This window comes from Nicotiana sylvestris, chromosome 12, assembly GCF_000393655.2.
Source record: "Nicotiana sylvestris chromosome 12, ASM39365v2, whole genome shotgun sequence".
Taxonomy (NCBI): Eukaryota; Viridiplantae; Streptophyta; class Magnoliopsida; order Solanales; family Solanaceae; genus Nicotiana; species Nicotiana sylvestris.
This window is the reverse complement of record NC_091068.1, coordinates 139,613,497-139,619,193: the sequence shown is the minus strand read 5'-3', so window position 1 is coordinate 139,619,193 and position 5,697 is coordinate 139,613,497. Positions and strand designations below refer to the sequence as shown.

Below are 5,697 nucleotides of genomic sequence, written 5' to 3'. Positions count from 1 at the left end.
AAAAAGAAACTAATAAGAGTTCTTTAATGTTCGTATTGAGTAAAAAGGTTAGAATTATAGTATTTGATAATAGATATGGTTACAAAGAGGAAGTTTAAAGAAAATAAGGGTAAAAATTACTTCATGTTGTTTAGTTCGCTTCAGTTATAGTATTTTTCTGTTGTTACTGATTGGTACTACTTCTTTTTTTCTTTTTCTTTTCTCTTCTTTTTCTTTCTTTACTTCTTCCTCTTTTTCTCTTCTCTTCTTTTTCTTTCCCTTTCTTCAGCATTTTCTTCTTTTTCTTCTCTCTTCTTCTCACCTCTTCTGAGCCGAGGATCTATTAGAAGCAACTGAAAACATTATGAATCGTGTAGGAGAAGAAGAAAAACCTCATTAGGGTTTCATGCTTTCATTGAAAGAGAATTGGGGTTTGTTTGTGTTTGTTACATATTTAAATAACCCGATTGGTCTTTCTAGAAACACATGCCCATATTTATATGATGGGTTCACTAAGGCTAAGCTAATAAAAGCTGACAAAATATAAAATGGTCTAAGAATAAAATGGGCTAAAGTTACAGAGTGACCCAAATACGAAAAGGCTAATTAAATAAACTCTACAACTATTAGTGTTTATGTCTTAGTTTAGATGCCAAATAATCCATCAGCTCAACACCACCCCTCAGGTTGGAGGGGGAAACCATCTTCAACTTGCCCAGAAGATCATGATAAAGAGCACCAGGAAGGGCTTTGGTGAGGTCATCTGCCAAATGTTGAGTAGTAGAAACATGATAGAGCTGGATCAGACCATCAAAAATCTTTATCCGAATACTTCAATATTCTTGGTCCACTCATGAAAAACTAGGTTCTTAGCTATATGTAAAGTTGTTTGATCATCACAAAAAATAAAAAAAGGGAGAGAGACAGAGATACCAAAATTTGTGAGCGACATAGAAAACCAAGTTAGTTCGGCAACCACCTTGCTAAGAGCCTTGTATTCAGCCTCAGCAGAGGGCAAGGACACAATAGGCTATTTTTTGGACTTCCAGCTGATAAGACTGCCTCCCAAAATTACACAAAAACAGTAACAGATCTGCGGGTATTAGGGCAGACAGCTCAATCACTATCTGAGAAGGCATGAATAGAAAAATCAAGAGAATCTGAATAATAGAGGCCCAGATCCACAGTGCCCTTAAGATATCTAAGGACATGAAGAGCAGTAGACATATAGGGAACCCTAGGAGACTTTAAGAATTTACTCAAATGTTAGACAGGAGAAGAAAACAAGGCACCATAATCAGCAAGCGACTTACCATTGAGCTCCAAAGGACAAACCACAGGAGATACATTAGCACAATCAAACTACTGGAGAAAATCAGAAACAAATTTCTTCTGATTAAGAGGAACCCCACAAGGAACAACAGACACCTCAATCCCCAAGAAATAGTGTAACGAATCTAAGTATTTAATCCTAAACTGATCATCCAAAAACTGTTTGAGGGAAGAAATTTCATTAGTCTCATCCTCAGTCACTATAATATCATCTACATAGACTGCCAAGAGCACCAAATTCCCAGGATACTGGGACAACTCCCTCTGCCCCTATGGAATCAGGAAAGGGAAAGGTTGAAAGTGGAGAAGGGAATATAGCAGAAGAGGAAGCTATAGCAAAAGGGAAACATGTCTCATGGAAGACAACATATCTAGAAACAAAATATTTTTTAGAGGCTAAATTGTATAACTTAAAACCTTTTTTGGGAGAAGGATATCCCAGGAAAAACATAAGGGATTGCTCTAGGTTGAAGTTTGTCTCTCTAGGGAATGGGGACAGTAGCATAGGCAAGGCGTCCAAAGGTCTTCAAATGTGAGTAATTAGGAGGCTTACCATACAACACCTCATAAAGAGATTTATTGTGAATAATCCTAGATGGAATTCTATTGAGTAAGTAGGAAGCAGTTAAAAGGCAATCCCCCCAAAAGGTGACTAGCAACTTTGACTGAAAAAGTAAGCCCTATAAGCCTTAAGGAGTGTTTTATGTTTTCTTTCAACAACATCATTCTGTTAAGGGGTATGAGGACAAGTAGTTTGATGGGTAATCCTATGTTGACTGAAGAAAGAATAGCCATCATGGCTAGATCCTAGTTCCAAGGCATTTTCACTTCTAATAGCTTGGACAAAAATATTAAATTGAGTTTGGACCATTGCCAAGAAAGCTTTGATCATGGAAAAAGTATTTCTTTTAGAACCCAATAGATGAGTCCAAGTAGCCCTAGAAAAATCATCAACAATGGTAAAAAAACTATCTTGAACCAGAGGAGGTAGGTATATAATAGGGTCCCCAAGTATTAATGTGAATTAACTTAAAGGGTCTGATTGTACTAATGGAGATATCAGGAAAGGAATCCTAGTTTGTCTAGCCAGGGTACAAACATAACAAGGAAATGGTTGTCTAGAAGCAAGAGAAGAAGACAAAATAGAAATATGATTCATATTTGCAAAGGGAATATGTGCCAATCTTTTGATAACAAATGAGATTCATATCATTCATAGCAGCATTATTACAAATGGAATAATCTTAGAACTAGAAAAAGAAACATATTTACATGAATTAGACAAAGAACATAGGAATAATGTTGCATGAATTAGAAGTAGAGGAAATTGTAGAATGTAAAGATGACACCCCAAGTAAACTTGTACAGACCAGCCTCCACTCTACGAAGATCCAGAGGCATCTTCAGAGAAAAGACATGTAACATGTGAACAATTGCAGTAAACAAAACTATACAATGCAAATGCTTTATTAACTTGTGAACAAAAATTAAGTTGCTTTGGAAGGAAGGGACAAACAACACATTATGAAGAATGATAAAGGGAGTTAAAGCAAAAGATCCGGTGGAAGTTACTTTCACTTTGTACCCAGTAGGAAGTGTTACAAGGTAAGGTATAGCTAAAGGTGTAATGTTAGAAAGTAAGTTTTTATTAGAGGTCATGTGGTCAGAATCACCTTAATCTATTATCCAGATGCTAGAGTTAATTTGTGTTAGCATGCAAAGTTTGGAATCAGAAATAGGACTCTAAGTTAGTAGGGTACCAACAAAATTAGCAGAGCATATGAGATTAGCAGGCTAAGCATTGGAAGAATCTCCCAGGTGAGTCTGTTGCAGTAGGGTCGTCAGTTGATCATATTGTTGTTTGATCAATCCTGGAATCACAGAGACTTGACCATCAATACTTGGAACAGAATTAAGACCCTTAGTGAAATTCCCAATAAGGTCAGTTGTACTGGCCTCAGAAGGAGCATGCTGAGCCCGAGCAGTGGCATATGCTGCAGCTTTCTTTCCTTTGTTGAACTTTAGACTTTGTGGGTACCCATGAAGCTTATAGCATTTATCAACCAAGTGCCCGACTTCTTGCAGTATTTACAGAACAAAGGTGCCCTATTTTGATCAAAATTAACCCTTTGTGTATACTGTCTGGAAGGAGGAGGATTGGAGGCTGTATTTTAGTCGACCCCAAAGTTCTTATTGACCCCAAAGGCAAGCCCGGATTTATTAGTTGTACCAACATTGAAAGACATAGGATCAGAATCGAACTAAGGTAGATTGGACTTGTCTTTATTTTTCATTATTAAGAAGGATATTATAGGCATTGTCAAGGCTAGGGGGGTTGCATCATAAGCAAGTTACTCCTCATCCCATATATGTTTCATTCAGCCCCATGAGGAATTGAATTAACCTATTTTCCTCATCCTCCTATAGAATTCCAGGCTTTGCAACACAAATGCATCTTTTCCCATGGTTAGTACACATCACACCCAATTCATCCCATAACCTTTTTAATTTATTAAAATATGAGGCTATACCTAGTGGACCTTGGGATGTGTAGGCGGGTTCTCTCTTAAGTTCAAAGATTTTGGTCCTATTTGCAGTACCATATCTAGTCTGCAGTTATAGCCATATGCTCTGTGTAGTCTCATAATACTGCACACTTTCAGCTATCTCAGGATATAGAGAAGTTGTTAACTATGAGATCACCATGTTGTTACACCTGTCCCACATTTTTTGTTCAACCCAGGTGGTAGATGGTCGGGGACATGTGCCATCAACAAAGGCTATCTTATTCTTAGTTGACAATGCAACTATCATCTTCCTTTTCCAGCCCCTAAATCCACTACTTTGAAAAAGGACAAGAACAAGGGAGATACCGGGAATATCAGAAGAGTGCACAAATAGGGGACTCGTAGGATCAGGGGAGAAGCTATTAGTGCTACCGATGACTATTTCACAAAAATCAGTGAACAAGGAAGGTCGACAATGGTAGAGAAAGAGGAAATCACATCAAAGTCTCAGCAAAACTATACAACACACTAAATTCTTAGCAAAACTAGACATGTAGGAGCCCTAATTAGAAAAAAGAACGAGTTTACCTAACTCCATCGCTATCGGAGAAGAACGACCTTCAAATCAAGCGTAATCCTAGCACCGAGAAGTATTAACCTAAAGTACGGAGACTCCCCGGATCTAAGCTCAAAATGCCGGAAATCAACCCAAAACGTTGAACTAGTACACCAATCGGCAAAGCACCTTCTTCGTCTGAAAAATCTCGTCGATTCACCAACCATCAGAGATCAGGAACTCAACGGAACAGAACTGGGGTAAGATCGTATAAAAGAGCGAGACGAGATGCACCGGAATTTCCGCTCTGATACCATAAAAACATTATAAATCGAGTAAGAGAAAAGAAAAACCTCATTAGGGTTTCATGCGTTCATTGAGAGAGAATTGAGGTCTGTTTGTGTTTGTTACATAAAAAAAATAACCCAATAGGTCTTTCTAGAAACACATGCACATATTTATATGATGGGCTCACTAAGGCTAAGCTAATGAAAGCTGGCAAAATACAAAATGGGCTGAGAATAAAATGGGCTAAAGTTACAGAGGCCCAAATACGAAAAAGACTAATTAAATAAACTCTACAACTATTAGTGTTTATGTCTTGGTTTGATACCAAATAATCCATCAGCTCAACATCAACCTCTATATCTTCACTAGGTAGAGGTAAGGTCTACATATATACTACCTTCCCTAGACCCCAACTGTAAAACTATACTGGATTTGTTATTGTTGTTGTTATATATAATAAATTAACCGAAAGGATAGTATGATATAATCTTTTAGAATAAATGCTAATATTCATTTTAAGCCAAACAAACCTAAAGTTTTTGCAACAAATAGACGCAAATATTAACGTCCTAGCTAAGATATAGTTTCGATCTTCTTAACATTTAATTGAATCTTAGCTTCTCTACGGTTCATATTCTTTTAATTCCTCAATTATAGGCCCGCTTAACATTTCAAGCATTGAATGGGTTATGGGCGCCTAATTATACTTTTTCCATTCATAAATAATCTCCAATTTCTTCGTTAAATTCTGTAGATTAAGAGTAATTAAAATATAATAGGGTAAAGATCATTTTTAGTCCGCGGCTGAAATTATTTATATTCGATGGTCGAAAAAGTGTATGAAATTTATATATTTTTAGTATATAACATATAGAAATGTGTATATATATATATAAAATATATAATATACAAAAAAAATACTTTTCAACTATTATGTTAAGAACGACTATACAATTTTTTTCAATATAATATGCATCACCATTAATCTAATAGTGCATATACAGTTATATATCAGGTGACATGGTACTTTCCCCG

The 5,697-nt window shown here is 36.4% G+C and overlaps 1 long non-coding RNA gene across 1 annotated transcript; it reads right to left on the bottom strand.

Moving 5' to 3' along the window:
• Nucleotides 1-355: 355 nt before the first annotated feature.
• LOC138884398 (uncharacterized) lies at nt 356-4,970 on the bottom strand. The gene is made up of 2 exons (XR_011404589.1): nt 4,407-4,970; nt 356-1,072 (listed from the first exon to the last, which is right to left on the bottom strand). It is a non-coding gene; the product is annotated as an uncharacterized lncRNA (long non-coding RNA).
• Nucleotides 4,971-5,697: the final 727 nt, after the last annotated feature.